We start from the raw sequence: 20,861 nt of genomic DNA on the forward strand, positions 1-20,861 counted from the left end.
ATGATGCAGGAAAATTGCATTGACATTCTTTAAAAATACCTGAGAATTAATATTTACAATTTTTTATTCAAAATTCTAAGCTGAGCTCTTGGAAACTTTTCAGTATGGTTGGTTCAGGCTGTGAACCTGTTTTATAGCTTGTATTTGAAAGGAATATGGATGGTAGCCATTAGGTTGCTTCCTAAGAGTTAAACACTACATTTTCCATTGCTTTTCAGATTGTGACTGACCATAAAAATTTTTGCAGTTTTCTGGGGAGTTAAGTGTAATTTAGTTTAGGCACAGTAGATCATAGAGAAGCTTAGGCAGAATAAAGACAGCATTCTCCCCAGAGCACATACTTCCCTGTGTATCAGTATCAATGCACTCATGTTGATATTTAATATAAAATCACAGGGAAAGTTTAGGTCAAACTGAGAACTGGGTAGAGAGTGCAAGTGCTTTCAGGACTAGGTAAAGCTGTCTATTATATGATGTCTTGGTATAAGGTTTCTAAATATTGTAGGAATGATTTAGTTTGGTCTTCTATGAATATGATCCTAGTGATTCCTAGAAAGAGAAGTAATTCGTTTTGTATTCTGAGTATTATTTCATGGCTGTACCTTTGAATCTCTTCTGTAGGCACTGTATCACAGTAAACCCAAGTGACGTGCAATTCATACACTGAACTCGCTAAGTTGTTTATGTCATACTAGACGTGTTTTTTTAAAGAAGAAGCAATCACCAAAGACTGCAGCATTGTTCATTTTTGTACTTAGCTCTCACATAGAAGTACAGACTATATTTTTTGTGATATTTGAAAGCCAAAAAGAAATAATATCTTTCTCCCTATTTAATTGGCAAGTATATTATACATTGCAGAACAGTTTAAATTTCAATTTTTTTGTGTGAAAAAAATTATTTTCAGTTTACCTCCTCATATGTGCTGTTCTGTTGGAGGGAAGGGGGAGGTTTGTTATTGTTTTTTGGCTTTTTTGTTTCTTTGCTTTATTTTTAATCTTTATCAGGTGCTTGTTTTATTTATTTTCTTAAAGATTGTCTACATAACTGTAATTGATTAGGGTTTTGTTTGGTTGGGTTTTTTTACGGTACAAATTAATTTACTGAGTGTTAATGTATGGAACTTGATCGGGGCATTAGGTGATAATAGGATTTGTGGGGCAGACCCTAGAGATCTGTTTATTTATAGTCTTATGTGTTAAACCATGATCCCACCAAAATCAATGGAAGTCTTCCTGTTCACTTCTCTGAAGTCAGAACTTTACCTCAGACTGAAGAGCAGCACAATCCGCACAGTGTCATGTTGTATTTCTATAACTGAAGGTGTGGTATTAAAATTAAGTATATCAACAAGAGTGTTTGAGAAGCAAAACTAACAGGGAGACGAATTTGCTGAAACCTAATAGACTAGAATAGACTAAAGCAGGAACTGGCAGAACTGAGCAAGCTATTTCAAATCCTGTCTGAAAAAGTCTTATTTTTTCTTCTGCAAGTTTGATGTAACAGTTATAGCCACCTTTGGATCTCTCTTGAGCTAGGACTACAGTCATTTACCCAGCAGATAACCTCTGCAGACCATGACCTTAATAATATTTCAAAAGTTATATTTGTGCAAGGATGAACACTTCTGAAACAATTTCTCCACTAAATGATAAACAGTTTTCTCAGACCATTTGTTTGCACTTTTTTGTTTCAAACAGAAGTATTTTTCTAATCGAATAGTGAAGAATAATATACTATTTTTGCATTTTTGGCGGTCCTCTTTATTTTTCATTTTTGCCAGTTTGGACTTCTCTTGTTACATCTAAAGACAGGTTTGGACATTTTTAATTGAGGGTTTTTATTATAACCATCATTCTTCAGAACAATAGTGAAGGGAAAATGCAAATAAATACCTCTTTGTTTGTTGGTTTTTTTCTGTATACCAAACAGATTCCCATCCTGTATTATTTACTACTGTACCACTGCTCCACAGTTGTCTTCTGTATAACAGGAAATGAAAAATCACACTTCATATTGTGGGAAAGTGCCCTTAAGAACACTTGAGAGATAACATGAAAATACTAAAAAATCCAGGCTAATCGCATAAGTGCATGATCTCAGTGCTTTCTCTAGAATTCCAGACAATTTTGTTTGATCATGTCACCTTTTAAAATGTATTTGAGTACTTGATTACCTAGGAAAGAATAATAACGTCTAGAGATTTCATTTGTGGTTTCTGATCTTTGCAAATTGAAGTTGGTTTTTCTTACCTTAACATACAATTGTATCCATGTGCCCTGGCACCAACCCAAGCTGGTAAGAGCCTGGCTTTTTGGTATGACCTGGAATTGTGTGCAACGTTCTGTGATTTTTTTGGCTATTCTTCTGCTTGATAACAAGTGAACTTATAGGGGTGTTAATAACAACACTTTCTGACAAATAGACAAATTCCAATTTTATTTTTTTTATTTTATTTCCAGTTGTCACTGTTGTGTTCGATATGTATTTAGAATATTTTAGTATTCTGTTGGCCAACTCAGTCCTCCAGGGCAACCAGAAATCAAATAAGCACTGAGTCCAATTTTGGAAAATTTAAACTGCAGTCTTGTACATGAGAACAAAAACCTGGGGTTTTGTACTCCACATCTGTCTGTATGAAAACCCCAAAACTTATTTTTCTTGTAATGTGACTAAATTTACACAGTAACAACAGAGAGAATTCATTTTCTAATACGTTTTGGATACAGAGGTTTCACTGCACATTTTGAACTTGACCAAGATATCACAATTGCAAAGACAGTGCAAGTGTTTAGAACACAATGTTTTATTACTGCAGAGCACAGAATTTGGGGAATTGATCATTTTTCTTCTCTCCCCCTTGTGGTTCAGCTTTTGGCAAGTCGTCTTGCTGCATATAGAGACTGATTGATCTCTCACTGCATGAAAATGGCAGGTGCTTGTTAGGCCCCCAGTGGGACTTACTTCAGTCTGCAGTGGTTTCTCTCTCTTCATACAGTATTGTTAATAGACTCCATCTTTTGGTCTCTTAATCTTTAACCAGCAAACAGAATTGAACCTGTTAAATATATCCAGCACTCCATGTTTTAATTATGGTGCTTTAGAGCATGATTGCAGACAGTGAGTGCGCAGGAGTTTAAAAGTAAATGAGTGGTTGTCAAAAGATAGAAGATTTTCTTGTTCAAATTATCTGTAGTCCACATCCTACAAAAATAAAACCTGAATAGACAAGATTTTAGCTCAACATATTACCTTCACAAATGATAAAATTACAATGGATGCTATTTTTTTAAAGAACTGTGGACTCCTGAATAAAGAAACATACTTTTTAACTGAAAAGAAATGAATCTTCATTTAGGAGGTTTTGCAAAAATGTGTTTAAATCACAGATCTGTTCATGAAATAGAGGCTTATGATGTTAATTTTTTTCACTTATGTTATTGGTGAGTTAGCCTTGTATTTTCTCTGAATCGTTCACTGAATTAATTTACCCTCTAGTATTAGAAGAGCTAATTATCAGTTAAGTTGTTCTGTAGATTATTAGTTTGGAAAAGAGAATCATGTTATTAAACAATGCTCTATAAAGCATTATTTTAAATCATTAAGTGGGGAGACTCGAAAGTAAAACTACATAAATGCCTCTAAAAGTCTTTGGTTAGAAGATTTAACTACACTCCAGGGGCAGACTTGTCTATCATCAACTGGTAATCGTAGCATCTTATTATACCTTTGTTTGCTGGATGGGAAAATGCATGATAAAAATCTGTATAGATCGTTATAGGCTGTGACTAAGTCGCTTCTTCCCCACTAATCTTTTCCTTTGATCAGGTAAGTTGGACTCTGAATTTCACAGAAGGTCTGTTTTCATTCCTTTAATTATTTTCTCTAATATCTTCTGAAACCTCTTCATTTAATCAGAGATCTTCTAGATGACAGTTTTAGCAAAACGGAACAGACTCTTCCAAAATTAGCTGTGTCTTGGACTGCAGTGCTCTACTGACTCAGTAGTGAAGGTCCTCCCTTTATGTGCATTTTAGATAAGTCTCTTACAGGAAAGTTATGTTGAGCCCAGCCACAGTCCCGACAGCACTTTGCAGAGTTATTTTAGCCCAGAGTAAACATAAGATCCTGTATCAAAACCATCCATTCTTTATTCATGTAGATATAATCTTCTTTTTGGCCATACTGTTTTCTTTTTTTTTTTTTTTGCTTTACCTACTCACAATATATTGACCAATCACAATTTTTCTGTAGCAGGGATCAGACCTGCTCATTTACCTGGTCACACTATTTGTGTTACTGTATATTTTACCAGAAGTGTTGTGGGATGTGGATTGTGTTGTGAGTTACTTACATACAGGTTAAAAATGATAGGCCAAGAAGTGACCTATGTGCAGGAGAAGAAAAGTTAAGGTTTCCAGAAACACAGTCAATGAAAGTGCTTCATTTATAAGTGTAATTTTTTGGGCAGTCAACTAACTAGTTTTAATAAGTTTCTTTTGTTTTTTTTTAATCTTTATCACTTTATAAAAATTAGATGTCTATCAAATAAACTCAATTTTCAAACTGAAGGTTATCAGCATTTTAAATGGATGAGAAATTTCTTCGCATGCATGGAGAAAATGTAAATGTTATGTAACGAAAGTTCATGTGTAGTTAAGATCTTCTGACTTAACAAAAAGCTGGGTAGAAACACAGTTAATTTAAAATTATCGTGTCTTCTGCTTTTTAGAAGCTGGTGAGAGAAAATTTTTCCTTTGTAAAATTAAAAATCATGTTGTGACTTTTAGTAACTTGGAATGTGAGAGAACAATTATGATTGGGTGTGGACTGCTAATATTTTCTCCATGAGGTTTTTAGGTGTCATCAATTTGTATAAAAGCTTCATATTACAAGTAAGAGTCTAGTCCTACAAGTGGTATTCCTTACTAAAATCCTAAGTTTAGATTTTCTTATTTTTAATATAAAGGACAGATTTGTATAACTCTACATTAAAATTGGTAATGTAGTTAAGATTTAGTTTTGCTGTTGGAATGTCTCATGACTTCAGTGTAATTTTACAACTTATCACACTGTCTTTTTATTTTTTTTGGGGGAAAAGGGATAGAAAAATTCAGAGCATCAGTCCACAAGACATATTTTTTACATGCTTAAAATGTTGCAGTAGCAGTAGGGAAAAACCTGTGCAAAATTCTTGAGGGCTGCATAGGAATCTTGGCAGATCTATGCCTGATCCATCCTGACTTTATTATGGGAAAGTCTTTATCTTTAGGTAGCTATCCATGCCTATGAGAAAGACAATAAAAGACATAAGTTAATCTACCAAATCAAAAGTTAGACTGTGTGAAATATTCAACTTGCAGTTAAGATAAAAGGAATTGAAAGACCTTGTCAATGGGGCTCAACATTTCATGGGGATCAGTCCTTACTTTTACGAAGAAGGATGAACAGGAGGAAATATTTCTCTCAACCTACGAAAAGCATTTGCCATCAAATTGTGACATTTGAAAGGTCTGCCTGTCTATGTAGACTTTCGTATTTATGCCAAAGTAGGACAGACTCACAAACATTGTTACTGTTATTTCTATCTACATATGTGCATAGAACTGCTCTGTGGGATTTCTACACAAGATGACTCATGAAACTTAAACTCATCATTCTGTTCCATGACCCAAAATATCCAGAAGAACAACCACTCTTGCCATTGGTTAAGTACAAAGTACATTGTACATTTCTCCTCTTTCTTGCAGAGTGAGTAACATTTAGAATGTTACTACAGATTTATAAACATGTAGTACTGAAGAGAAATATGGTCATTCAAAAGGATGTAGAAAGATTGATATTCTTCAAAGAGACAGGCATCTCAGACCATGGCACACATCATTACAAATCCTACTAAACCAAATGTGAGGTCTTGTCTTAATTCATGCTACTGTCCATGGGAACTGGCCTGAATGAGGGCTATGTAAAAATGGAATCTGGTCCTGGTTTCATCTACTAAATCAAATGAATGAGCCTGGATTCTCTTTCTTATTATTTGTCTCATATTTAAAGGTACCCAAGCTCCAGAACTGTGCTGGTATTGGGATTTCTGTGTGCCAGCTTGGTGACTCCACAGTATCTTAAATTCCTAGAACAGAAGTTACATTAAAAAGGGAATGGAATGAGGTCTGTTCAGGCCACTGTGGAGACACTTCTGAATTCTGAAAAATTTTCTGTCTTAGCTTAGCTATTTCTCCTTAACTGAATTTAAAATACAAACCTATTATTGGCAAAGTAGAAGAAATACCATTATTTTTACTTAATAACACATCATTGAAGTAATAGGTTAGTATTCTCATACCAGAGGGACTGCTGCTTTTAAAACCCCTGTATTATACTAATGGGTCAATCTCCAGTGACCTTACACTCTGTTACTGCATCAAGTTAGTTTTCTAATTTTTAGCAATCAGAATAAAGATAATATTTTTACCTTTCATTTGCAAGGATCTTTTTGTGGCTTTTAAAGAATGTTTTGTATTCCTTGGATTAACAAAGATTATATGATTCTATGAATGGCATTCCTTATTTAGATAAAAATACAAGTTTTGAGTATTTTGAGTATTGAAAAAACCAAGAGACTTTAATTTTTAGGATGAAACACCCCCCTAAATGTGATTGACCAAACTGATATTCATCCCTACTCCAATTTGGGATAACACAGGAATAAAGAACTTTGTCATTACATTTCCAAAGGCTAGTTACAGTAATTGTATAACATTACTATCAATTCTCCATAAAACTATATTTTTTACAATCATTTTAAGTGCATAAGTGGTAAATAATTGAAATAATTGAAGACATATGTAACTCTTCATTCATCAGCAGCCTTTTTAAATACAAACCCTTTTATTTCATGCTAGACAAGGCAATGCACGTGAAGTGCTTAGCTCAGTAAATAAAGAGGGATGATCTTCTACAGCAAAGTAAATCTTGCTTTAAGGTATAATCAGTACTGTATTGTTAGTGCAAATCCAGCTTATGCGCAACAATACAGGAATGTAGTCAGCTCACTGGTCCCTTCAAATCCAAGACCTTTTTCAGCAACAAAAGGCACGACACTTAATAATTTTACCCTCCTAATCTTTTGAGTCTACCTCAGAAATGACAGATATATTCCTGTTTTAACAAATGCACAAGATGTCAGGCAGTAAGTGTGCTTAACATGCTGCACTGTATGAGTTGCCATTAGGACCCATCTGTACAGTTGAACACTCATATTCTTTGCAGTACTGAGAATTTATTTTTATTTCACCTGAGGCAGCAAGATTGTATTCTGGCAAAACTAGAATGCAAAGTCAATGGATTTTGATCCCCTTTGAGTAATGTATAGTCAGGAATTGTTAATGGTGTTCATTTTAAAGCTGAAGAGTGGTATTAAATACTTCATGTCTAACATTGGGAGTGCTTTCACAAAGCAAAACCAAAAAGATATGACTCTAGACTAATTTCTGAAATTATAGAACCATCAAAATTTTAAAAATTTTGAAATGACCTTTGAAATGTAATGGAATTTATTGTTTGAAGCCTAAATCACGATAAAATGTTTCATTCCACCTTACCTACTTACACTGTTTTTGTTATGGTGGTTATATATAGACTAAAGAAAGATCCTCAATGTGTATGTTTCTTATTATAAATAGGAGTCACCATTAAAGGTTAAGACTTGTCAACACTTCCAAATACAGCAGCATACCATAATTGCTTTTCTATTCTAGGCATAGAATTGGGCTGTAACTGCTGGCAAATTCAGATTTTTAATGGTGCCTGTTTTAAGTAGCAGCCTTTCAATTATATGCACTAGCAAAAAGCTGCTGATATCCTGTTCTAGCAACCTAGGTATAAAAGAGCATTTTGAAGTGCCACATGAAATAAGATAGTGGTGAATAATAAGCTAGAAAATATGCTTAAGGAATCACTTTACTTTCGTTACCATGTACAAATTATACAGGAAGAGCAGAGGGCTGGCATCTGGTTTTTAGCTCACTTCTGTGCACTGCAAGCTTAGTATTGTTGTTTGCCTACAGGTATTTTCTTCACTTGTTAAGAATCAGTGAATCATACAGCTCCTAAACAAAAGAAAATCATTTGCTGACTGAATTTACTGAGATGACTCTCCAAAAGTACCAATTATGGTTTTCATAAGCAAGGTAAAAAAAAATAAAATTGAACTACCTACATTTCTTCTAAAAATGTGTATTAATTTTTTGTTAATCTATCTATATACCATTAATAACTCTTAATAACTTCATAGATTGACTCATGAAAAAGAGTTTGATGATCTAACTCATGAAAAAGAGTTAGATAATCAACTGTATTTCTTATTTTAAAATGCCTAGAATTATATCTAAGTTTACTTTATCAGTATCTACCGAGGAATATCTCCCCCCAAATACAGACTGATGTAAATTGCTTCTACAAAATCTATCCTGGCTCCACTGAATTTTTGCTTTTTCATTGGTTCTTCTTCCTGAATAGAGCAGACTGGAGAGGTTAGAAGGTGCCATACATTTTCAGTACTTTTCATTTTGAAAATAATTTTTGAGAACATTATTGCATGTGCATTCAGCCATAGAATTTCAGGCTTTTTGTTTTCTGGTAAGATGAATGACCCATGCAGTTATCCATACACAGTGTAAGGCTACTCACTGGCTTTGATCTTCATTCAACTTTGTAAACTGCAACCTGAACAAACCTCATATGTAAGATGTTTCACATTTATTGAAATTATACTCACTACTAATTCTTTAAAAAATCTCTTTACATTGAACCTAAATCAGGACCAAAGACAGTCATTGTGGGAAAGGCAACAAAAGTAGATACTATTTTAAATTTTCAGTGCTGTTGTCTTATGGTATAATTCAAATTCCACACTTTTCTGAACTTCGACACCACAATTTATCTACTTGGTCTGTAGCTTACTAGAGTGATGGAAAAATCTCCTCAAGAGCTGATATATCAGGAAACAGTGCTACTATGATTTGGAGAGCTCCTTGAGCTACAGTTCAATGTGAGGGGTTTTTTTAAAACATTCTGGGTTTTGTTTTCAAATGTGAATCAGGAAGAAGTGCAATCCTGAAATCAGCATGGTTAAATTGTCTAATTAAATATGATAAACGGTTTTAGTTTTCAGTTGTTGACTAGACCCCTGCAGAGTGATAAAGGCACAGTTTTATTGCACATGAGGCAAGTTGTGGATGAAAAAGACAGACAGGGAATGGGACTCACTGAAGTGTAGATATCGAGAATCCCATTTAGGTTCTATGGAGAGAAGCAGACCCTAACAGGGAGCTATTTCTCTCATCCTTAAAATATCCAGTGTATCTGGGTAAATTAATAGTTTTCTACAAGTTTTTGGCTGCAGAGAGTGCCTGAATGTGACTATCTGAGGATAGAAATACAGTATAGGTTATGTGAAATCTAGGTTTAGTAAAAATATAACAGAATACATCATATAGAAGGCACGCATAGTCCTTCCAAAATATCTTAGATGAAAAAAGGAGTATATATGCAGTGCAGCACAGGTATATTTAGTCTACAATTCACAGAGTCTGTATAGGTAAAACAGTGCATGGGATGAATCTGACATCTCTAAATGACATGCCTTGATGGTGGAGAATATGTCCCCAGAAGTGACAGCCTTAGTAAAGAAGAATGGCATGACTGTTGAGCAGTTCCTGCACTTTTTTTTATTTATTTCTTAGTGAGAAATCTAATAAAAATAAATCTTTACAAAGATTTTTTTTTACTAGATCAATATCCAGGTCTTAGAAAGTTTAACTGCATTTCACTGTCTTTAACTGTTTTAATACTGATAAGCACAAAGATGAAATAACCGATCCTACTTTGTGAAGAATCAAGGATAAAATGTCAATACCTTTAACAAAAAACAACCCCCCTTGCAATTTCTCACTTATGACAGGTTTTCAAATAAATTGAAAAATTTTCTTGACATTATGATTAAAACAGGACGTGATTCTTTGGCCCTCGCTAATGATTAACTGTGCTCGTGGCAAAGCAGAATTTCTGATTTTTCTGGTAGCGTAACAAAGGAAATTTGGTGAAGTTTTAACAGTAGTAGTGCCAAGAATAGAATACTATTCATTAACTTAGGCTTTCGTATGTATTATTATATTGTCATTTCTTATGGACTTAAATAAGCCAAATCACAAATGGGGGAACAGAATAATAATGCAGAAGAAGGTTGTTGAATGCAGAAAATAAAGACTGAAGTTCCAGAATAATTTTTTTTTTTCCTCTCTCTGAGATGATACTTTTAAATGTTCTTTTCAAGAACATTAGTTAAAAACAGCTCATACAGAAGCGTGAATTTTACATTCGAGTTATCCCTTTAAATCATTGCTTGTTAAGAGGCCATCTGATGGAAACCTGCATTAGAAAAATGTAAATTTTTCTACAGTGACTATGGCAGACTCCAATTAGAAGGCTGGAAATAAAAGTAGTCAAAACTTCTTGCTCACATTCTTACAATCTTTCTGTTTTTCAGTGGCACCTTTGATTTAGAGAAGGAAAGCTCACAGCAGACACATGGTTCAGAGATAGAGTGCTGAAGAAAAGCTGCATTAATCAGGGGGAAACACAGCCTTTATACAAAGCTGTAGGTTTCCAGATATAAGTCAAAGGTGTTTTGTTATTGATGCTACAGTATCTAGTTCAAACAAAGAGAAAGAGATGTTGGAAAAAGAGTTGTTATTTTGAAGTAACAGCAGCATCTACTGCACACGGCATTGCAACTGCTGTGCATGTGGGTGCGAGGTGGGCAGCCTCAGAGTACTGTCATGCCACACTATATTTGCTGATTATCAATAGGAGTGTAATCTCTAATCTGACTCTAGATTAATCCTACCAATCCAGTTTGGTCCAAGTAAGATAATGTACTGTCCTATACTCTCTCATCAAAGGACCGTAGCAATCATAGATGTCAACAGTCTTTCTCTGTGACACCAAATTACGTTCCTATGATTGAAAAAAATAAAAAGGAAACAAATACTGTAAATATGCAGTAAAGTGATCAGTCTGTTCAGGTGGAAACAATGACAGGCAAGTGCTTACTTGGATTGATTGATGACAGACTTGTAAGGGAAACAGCATAGAGTTCACACCTATGAAGGAAGCAAGAATGTATCGCAGGAGAAAGTCACTTAGTGAAAATGTTAATGGCAGTTTTCAAAAAAAACTTGCAGTGTCTTGAAGTTAAGGAGGAAGTTGAGAAGCTATTAGAATCACCTGTATAACCCTGGTGCTATGTGCCTAAACTTTTTAACTTGGAATATAAACCAAGCATTTTTGTGTTTGCTTTTGGGTTTTTTTGTATTTTGGGTGTTGTTTTGGTTTTGAGATGGTGATTTTTTTGTTGTTTGTTTGTTTGTTTGTTTTAATATGAGAATTGAAGTTATGGTTTAGCAGGAATATCCAGTAAGATCCTCAAACACTGTCTTTTTCTTCTAGTTAGGATTTGGTGGGTTTAGGTTTTTTTTCTCGGAGATTTACATTTTTAAGTGTAAAGTTCTTTTTCAAGTTGCTTCCAAAAAAAAAAAAAGATTTAAGGCTTCATACAAATTCTGTAATATGTTTTGACATATATTGCATTGTGTGCTTTGTCCTTCAATAACATTCTACCAAGGACAGTAAAAATACAAAACCAAATGCGCAGCTCTTCTGCATCACTGCAATAATTAAGCCCAGGAAAGTGACTGCTAAGAATGCCTTACTTATGCCAGAGGCCAGTTTGGTTCCTAGCAGCCTTAAAAAATTAAGAAGAGAAGGTGACAAAAAGGTGGAGAAAAGCATGCATGACTTCAAATGATGGGTCTATCTCAACAGTCTGCTTTTGGCATTCTATGGTCTATATTGCACAAGCTGACCTCTCTTCAAAGGGAGTCACAGCTCTGGAGAGGGCATGCCAGAGGGGGAACTCTGTCATTTTTTGAAAGGGTTATTGAAGGCTACTCTCTGAGTACATGGAAAAATGAATGAGAATTTCAGAATGTGGCCTAATGGAGCAATTTGTGTAACAATTACTTTAAAGACAATATTTTTGGGAACAAGAGCTCCAGAAGGAGTCTAATGTAATAGGATTCTGTCATAAAATTGTAGCTTGAAACAGTTCTTTTCATGAGTAGCAGGACTTCTTACTTTAGACATAAGTATTTACAGGACCTATGGGGTGTGAGACTAGTTATTTCTTCTTTTACTCCTTTTGCATATAAACTTCCACTTAGCCCTGTGGCTCCTTTAACTAGCATAATTCTATCTTTATTCTTCAATTTTTTAAAAGATCCCAGAATTCATACAGTTTTGTAACATAATCTATACTTTAAATTATAAGTGAGTTTCATGTTATGATTTTAATGTATGATCTGTCATTGGACTTTAAACTGCCAGTGGCAATACAAACATTATTCAATGACTTGTGCAAATTATAAAAACCCTTTTTTTCCTGCATTTACTCTAGAAAAGAAATCTAAATTTACTGACTTCTTTTCTGTCTTTGCTGCAAGCTGCCGTGACATGAACTCTTAAAACTTATGAAACAATCATGGAAAAAGTATCAAGTAAACTTTAAAATCAAGCCTAACATATGTGGTGTGTGCGTGAAAAAATCAAGGCATATTAAAGGTAGTGAGTTTGACTGGATGTAAGAATAATGAATATTCATCTCATAGGATTTATAATATATCACAGGAATATCTTTAAATTGTTGCAACTAACAGTAAAAGTTTTTAAGACAGTGGATAAGCTAAGTCTAAAATAAGACAGCAAATAAAAAAACATGCCTTAGAAGTTACTATTGGAGGAGCATTTGCATTTTGGACACCAGAGACAAAGAAGAGCTGAGCACCATCAGATCCATATTTAATAGAATTTAGTATCCACATCTTCTTGACATGAGAAAACATAACACATTAAAACTGAATTTTTTTGAAGCAAGCAAACATATTTTGCATAAAGAAAGTATCAAAAACTCTCCAGTCTGTGACTGGCCAAACATGTGGAGAGAGATGTGTCCCCTTCTAGGAGACATTACTTGGTGCAATAGAGGGGTGAATTGCCCTTTGAAGCATTTTTGCTATCCCAGTTGATTGTAGGGATGACTTAAAGGACTGGATTAACTGACTTCTTGATGGCTATAATGAGTGGAAGTATTAATCTTGTGAAGTTTAACAAAGGAAAATACAGAGTTTTGCAGCCAAAGAAAAATAGTCCCATGCATCAGTACACACTGACTGGCTGGAAAACAGCTTTGCAGAATAATGCCTGGGAGTCCTAATGGACAGCAAGTTGTGCCACAGCCAGCTGAGCTCTCTTGCAGCAAAGACTAACAGCCTCCTGGGCTGCATTAGACAGTGTGTTGCCAGCAGATCAGAAGGAGCTGACTTCCTTTCTGCTAAGAACTGGAAAGATACATCAGGAGTGCTATTACCAGTGCTGATGTCGCCAGCATGGGAGAGACGTGGACTTCCTAGGGCAAGTCCAGCAAAGGACCACATAGATTACATGTGGTCCTTTGCTGGACCACATAATCAATGTTAGCCCATAACATAACATAGATTATGTTATGGGCTTGGAACTTCTGTCATATGAGAAGAGGCTGAGCAAGTTTAGAGTACTTTAGCCTGGAGATGAGAAAGCTCAGGTGGATCTTATCCGTTTCTGTAAGTACTTGATGGAAAGATTATATAAAAGAGTGAAACTGACTCTTAGTGGTGCCCAGTGAAAGGAGGAGAGACAATTGACATAAATGTAAATACAGGAAATTTCAGTTATACATAAAAAATTATTTTTTTTTACTTTAAGAGTGGTCAAACACAATGGGATTGTGGAGTCTCCATCCTTTGAGATATTCACAACCCAGCTGAACACTGCTCTGGGCAACCCGCTTTAGCTGACTCTGTTCTGAGCAGACGTGTTGAATTAAAGGATTTCCGGATGTCTACACCAATCTCAACCATTATGTGATACCAAGATTCTGAGATTTTGTGATGAAGTCTATGAAAAAAGGGAGGAGGACAAGCACAGAGGTAAATTTTTTAACTTTCATTGGTCGTTTGGGTTTGTGCTGATATCAAAAATGTGGATGTACAAGCCTCAGATATCCACCCTAGCCTCTACCTGTAATTTACACAGAGAAATGAGCACTTAGCAGTGCGCTGACCTATCTCTGATGCTTATCGGAAAATAAGATAGATTGCTCTCTGGAGGTGGTTTATTTTCCCTCCAATGACTGCAGTGTAAGCTCAGTGTCCAGTTTGTCCCATGGTATTTAAAAGTCAGGTATCAAGAAAACTATTCAGTCAAGAAAAAAATCATACACCTACTGTAATACTTTTTTTCATGCTAAGAGATATCTAAGGCATGCCCTATTGCAGTATGTAGAGTATTTAAAAAGAATAAAAATAAAATATTGGAATAACTGAAAGACATTGGTATTTAATAGTTAAATTCACAGACTGTTGATATGAGAATTGTCCCATGAAGTTTATATAAAGTCACAATGCACATCCTCCTAATTTAATCAGACATTAAAGGCTAGAATCATAGTGAGCACACCCTGAAAAACAGAGGTGTATTCATTATGCAGATGCAAACATCTGTATTTGTGTGCAAATCCAGGGTCTGAATATATGAACGTGATAACTGCATGCACTATGTTACGCTAGAGGGAACAAGAGACAAAGAGGAGCTGTGCAACAGTGGAATTCCCTCAAGGAGTACTCTCTGATTCATCTGTCACATACTGAAGCCTTTTCAGAGGGTGCCAGACCTCTGGAGAGGGGATGCTGGAGGAGGAGCTCAGCCACAGTTTGAAATGGTTCAGAGCTTGTTTATTGCTGCCCAGCTCAATTCTGCTAACCTCGGCTGCCCTCCCCAGTATTCCTGTGGCTCTCACCTGCAGGAGTAGATTTTTCTGTCATCTTCCCACCTATGTGTGGTCAGACACAGCCTGGAGAGTATTTAATGTTTTCTTTATGCTGAACATACCTGATTAAATGAATCATCAGTATAATCCCAATGAATTAAATATCACTTGTGTTTAGCCTATTCTACCTTGTACTCGTCAATGTAGATATCTAAAAACAACTAAACAGGAACCACTGGAGGATTTTTGGAGGATTCAGATATCAACCCAATTTTTTGCTCTGTTGCTGCGCAGCAGACAGAGAGAACTAATTAAAAAAAAACACATCTAGCAACAGTGGTGGGGAAAAGAGAAGGAGAGAGATGGAATGGGGAAAGGCATTCCCTTCAAAACTTTACACATTATCAATTGCTCTAATGAAAAAGCATCATTATATTACATGTCTTTAATGTAGCCACTCAGCTAAAATCCTGAGCTTCATTTAAGAAAGACAGTAAAAGATGGGTCTATACAAATTTCATTCCAGTTAAAAAAACTTGCATTATAAACAGTAGCAGGAAACATTGTCATTCCCTTCCCCCATCCCTCCGTCTTGGGTAAGACCCATTTTTGAGCTGTTCTCATTCAGAGAACGAGTAGCTACTTTTGGCTTTGTTCCCAGAGTGCTGCGTACTTGGTGGTGTGTGAGGCATTGCCTCCTGGGGAAAACGGAGGAGGGGCACTGAATCACAGCACTTAATTCTTAATGATTGTTCTGTGTGGTCAAGAGGACACAGAGCAGGCAATGCTCTTTATTCTTTACTTACTGTTATAGCTATTGGCAGCCAGCCCTTTTAATTTGGTTATCAATACTCAATGCCTTTAATCTTTTACTTAAAGCCAGTCCAAAATAAGTACTAGCCAATGAGCATCTGCTAAACAGAAATATTGGTGGAGAGATATGATTTAAGGCAATGCTGCTAAGAGCCTACAAGTATAAGTGCTGAGTAAAAGTTATTTGGTATTCTCTTGACAAATCTTGTTTCTTTATCAGGATGGTTGCTTTTCTGACAAAATATCTGTCAACTAATAATGTGTGGAAAAAATCATATGTGTTGCTAATAGATGAGCTTTTCAGATTATCCCATCCGTCTCCCTGTTGATTATAGGACACTCTTCTAAAGTACATTTTCTATTACTAAATCAAACTTAGATTTCAGTATCCAGTGAAGTGGGATTTCTACATTTCAGAGGCTACTGAATAACCAGAAAAGTGTCACTGACTGGGAAGTTTCTCTTTATATTTCTTATCTTTGTCTTCATACGCTGACTTCTAATTACATCCCAGAGTACTGCATACTATAATTCCCTTCTTTTCTAAGGATCTGTACTATTGCAAGCTGATACTATTCTTCCTTTTTGTCACTTGTCCGTGTTGTTAGAGCACTGAGTTCTTTGGAATATGCAAGTGATTTAATAAGTAAAAATCAAAGTATTTATTCCTATTTTTGTTTGTTCTCTGGAGAACTCCTTCCAGTTTGCCAATCTGTTTCTAAGAATGTAGTTCCTTTATTTAAATACAGTATTTCAAATGAAGTGGCTTCAAAAGACAAGACAATAATCCTCTTTCTTTCCAGTGATTTACCTGCTAGATTGTAAAAGTAAGTGCTCTGGAAGTTCACTTGGTTAATAATGAATCCAAGGCTTAACTCATTTGTAGAACATGTGCACTGCAGAAGAACCTTTAACCAACCACTTAATATGTATGCATAGGAAAAAGTAGATGCACATCATTTAATTCATAACGCTGATTTTATCCTGGTCACCTGCAAGGGCATGTAGGCACCAGTTCAGCTGATCTGCTGGAGATGTCCACTTTGGAGAGGGTTACATGGCTCTTTGGATCCATTGATCAAATGACTTTGCTTCAGTTGTCCATACACAGGTGTCTAATACATGAGAGATGTCTCAGGTATTCCTGCCTACTCTCCAGCTTCTTCTTCAGAAAAGTGTCCCTGAAGTCCTCTGTGATATCCGTCAGTCCCATGAGGTTTTGTCAGATACTCTAAGATGGCATTTTAAATGGGAAGGCATTTTAAATGGAAATGCAACAAGTCTCTCTGTTTAGCCAGCTGAGTTTTCAGTCACTGCAGGTTTTCACTGACTAGAATGGGGTCTTGGATATCGAATTCACATGTAGTACCTAAATTTGGTGCATCAGTCTGTGAGGTGAATCTCATTCACCTCAATGTCTACAGCTGAATGAGAGGAATCTCATCTGCAGCTGAGGTGATATTTTGATTTTTGAACTAAAATACCCAGTAGGTATTGAGTAGAACAAGGGGCATTTAGAAGAAAAGGGTTTATCACCTGGTTTACTTTTTGTTGTCTTATTTTCCATGATCACAATTTGCAATTAAATAGTATTTTTCTACATTGTGTTATTATTACAGGTGCTATGTTTTGTTCTCTTGGTTGCTTATTTTGTTAAAAAGCTACTCTGTAGGTGAGGTCAAACATGATTACTGTGCCAGTTTCATAGTATAATTTGTCATGAACTGGTATGTAATTGCTCTCACACTGTTCCCCTTTTGTTCTTTTCAAAATATGTCTTCACATTGAATGAGTTTCTCTAGTAGATTAAAGACATACTTTTTTCAGCAATTCCAATAACACTATTGCAAATTATTTTTCTCTGACTTCTACCAGTATATTTATTTATTTGTCCATTTCTTTTCTGACAACCATTTTCTTTTTCCCATAGTGAGTTCAGTACTGTCAGTTTGGAGCCATAAAGAACTTTATAGCAGCTTAACTCAATGTTTGCTATAATCAGAAAAGCAGTATCAACCACACCAAAGGGAAATTTAGGGATTCTCTTTAAAATTCATGTGTTTCTTTAAAAGCTCTAAAACATATCTCCTCATTCCTCCTGGACTGACTACCAACTAAAGAAAAAAACACCAGTTTGCTACTAGATCACATGTGAGAAGGTATCTCCAAATCACAAAGATCAGGGAAAAATTCAATGAATGTGTGGTGCTACAGAACCTGATTGTTCTCTCTGGAGAACATTTTCTAATTTCCATGGTTCAGTTGAATTTTCAAGGTATCTTGTCTGGTTTTTTTGCCTTTGAATCCAGGCCATTAACAGTGACTCCAGCATCTTTGGGAGTACTTTAGCCATGAATTGAATCTTATGCCCTGTTTCACACACTTCTGCACTCCCTACAGTGTAGCTGGTCTGTCCCAGCTGATTAACTGATGATGAAGGGCTGAGTTAAAGGAAACACGTATTTAAAATCTTGTGTAAAATGTCATTTAAACACATGCTTCCCAATGTATTCTTCAATTCACTTAAAATATGTCTTTAACATGTTTAAACAGCATAAGGATGCACCAGACAGCTAACTGGGTAAAGAAAATACTGGTGTTTTTAGGTGGAGATGAAGATTAACAAATTAATTGTTCTGCAGTTTGTGTTCACTGACTCTTTTCCCAGAATTAACACTTTTTTTCTGCATTCCTGTTTTAAATGTCACAAGTATCAAATATGACCTCTAGCAGAACTTCTTTGGCAGACTGTCATTAGCTGTTAGTCCCTGTTTGGAGAAGGAAGCTAACTCGGCCTGTGAGTGTCACCAGACAGTTCTTTTTCAAGCAAGAGTTTCTGTATGATGTGCTTCTCATACAGTTGTTTCTTGGAGGTTTTCTTCTACTCACTATTTATCAAAGTTGGAATAATCATGGATGGCTTCTGTAGGAACCATACAGAGAGCATCAGTTTTAAACTGAGTGTCTGCACTGATTTTTCCCTTTACAGAATTTTTCCCAAATTGGTTGTTACCCTTTTTAGAGAATGGCAATATACAATTGTCTAAAACTTTGTTATATATAGTTCTTTTTGTCATTCCTGCTTATATACATCTGTGAATCTTCTGCAGCAGAAAAGTAAAAGAAAGAATGATAGCAGACCCAAGAGAAGCTGAGAGCAGCTATTTTTTATAGATACACAAACATTTTCTTAGGAAAATGTTTCTTAAAATGGTTTAAATTTTTTAAAAGTGTCCATTAAAGAAAATGTCAGTCACCATAAAGTGTAATGGGGTTGTGACCTGTCAGCTTCAGTCCCTGTTGCCTTGGTCGCTCTAATTGAAAGGAGCTTGTGCATAATGCTGCAGCCAACCATGCCTTGGGAATCTCAGGGCTACCACAGACAGAGCTTGTAAATAACTGCTTCAGAGGCTGACATTTATCGCAGGCAGAAGTCAGTGGGCATTCTGCAGCTGGGTCTGCAGCTCGGTGTGGCTTGACTGCCCTCTAGTTAGGAGTCGACTTCTTCCCATTTATAGAAAGGAGGATATATTGACCCACGGTCCCAGGAACTCTTGTAAATTCGTTAGGATCAAACCATCAAAAATTCTCCTCCCCAAATGACTGTGTCCCACCTGTGATAGACTTCCTCATCACAGTGTCCTGTTCAAAACTGTCGGCTTTAAACAGCTGACAGTGGACAGCTCCTTTCTTAAAGCACTTCAAATAACAGTGTTCACAAAGGTAAGTATTTCAAAGAGAAGTACTCCTTAAAATCTGCAAAATATTTTAAATTAGATAGCCCTTTCTTTAGCAGCAGCAAGAATCAGTATGGTTTGAAGCAGTTAGTATTTAGTATGCTTGTTCACTGTGTTAATTTTCCCCAAGTCAATTTTTAAAGCTAAAATAATCTCCCTTTGGCTTTGTAGACCCAGCATTATAACCATAGTAATTTTTAAATTAAGCTCCCTTATTGTCTATGTGTGTGTGAAGTAGGTGATATTACACAAAAAGCACAGGCTACATTAGTGTGATACAAATACATATTTAAGAGCTTAACAAGCCTGCAAGAAAAATAATGGTCTCGATAAACATTAAAATAGCTCACTTGTAAGCCTTTTTGTTTAGTTGCATTTTCCTACTTGCACATTCAAAGGAGTGATGAAATGCACTGAGTAAATAAATAAAGCCTATTATAATCTCCCAGTAGAAGGGAAAAGTTTATTTTAGTTCCAGTGATAAGTTTAGCAACTCTTGAATTATTAGATTTGCTCTGAATTAAAACATGCAATGCCTATTAAAAAAAAGTGGGAGGTCCTGTTAAGCAAGTTAAGATGTGGTATGCTACATAAATACATCTATACTTATATAAAAAGCATTTCTCCAAACATCCTAACTATATAGCTGATTTTGAAATGTAGAGTCCTACTGTGAATATATAATTTTGTCTGGACTTCTGTTATAGTCAGTAATTGAATAGCATAGTGATGGGCTTATTGCAAGTGTGAGAAAGTGCTAAGCAAAACAGAAATTATAATGAAATTTGAGATGTCAGTGACAATTAGCTGCGTTATGAATATTCATTTCATATTCATTCTAGATAGTGCCATTTTTTACTATCTTTAATGACTGAATAGTGTTTCAAGAAATAGAGATATAAATAATAGTCATGTGATAATTAACATGGTTTTTTCTGAGTGTTGTAGCACTTGTCAAGTGCCACGTGGGCTGGAGCAATGACTAGAAAGTTAATTTTCAGACATGGCCAGCTCAATGTGTTTAGCAGAATCATTTTACATTCTTGCAGAACTGTTAATTTACAGGAAGATAAAAATCTGCTTGTAAGTGGTTTCACTAATGCCGCAGTCTCATTAGAAAGGCTGAGTCCTACACTGGAATTACAGAAATCTAAACCAGGACCTCACATCAGAGGTGAATAGAAATGAAGTAATAGTGAACCAGTGCCCCCAAAATACAGTCACCTCTAATTAATGCTGGGAACTGTGGTTCACTGTCCTGCCTTTCAGACTGGTACATGCATATCGACAGAAAACTAAGTATGTGCTTAAATGCTTTTTCTTTCAGTCGGGATGAAGGTACCCACGAGAGCAAAAGCGGTAGTACTATCGATGAAAAAGGTAGTCTTTGG

General features: G+C 35.6%; 1 protein-coding gene and 1 long non-coding RNA gene across 2 annotated transcripts in view; both read left to right on the forward strand.

The window, feature by feature from the left end:
- Window positions 1-20,861, forward strand: part of LOC120324191 (chemokine-like protein TAFA-5) — a gene marked incomplete at its 5' end in the record, with an annotated part of 396,730 nt that overhangs the window by 124,737 nt on the left and 251,132 nt on the right. The gene's annotated exons all lie outside the window — the stretch shown is intronic.
- The window catches only part of LOC113993302, a 35,564-nt gene continuing 28,563 nt past the window's right edge, over window positions 13,861-20,861 (forward strand). The window contains exon 1 of the long non-coding RNA XR_005565297.1: window positions 13,861-14,081. This is a non-coding gene — a long non-coding RNA (uncharacterized LOC113993302). The remainder of the gene's footprint in view (window positions 14,082-20,861) is intronic.

The sequence above is a fragment of the Pipra filicauda genome, unplaced genomic scaffold (genome assembly GCF_003945595.2).
Source record: "Pipra filicauda isolate LSUMZ 115617 unplaced genomic scaffold, ASM394559v2 scaffold452_size532124_pilon, whole genome shotgun sequence".
Taxonomy (NCBI): domain Eukaryota; kingdom Metazoa; phylum Chordata; class Aves; order Passeriformes; family Pipridae; genus Pipra; species Pipra filicauda.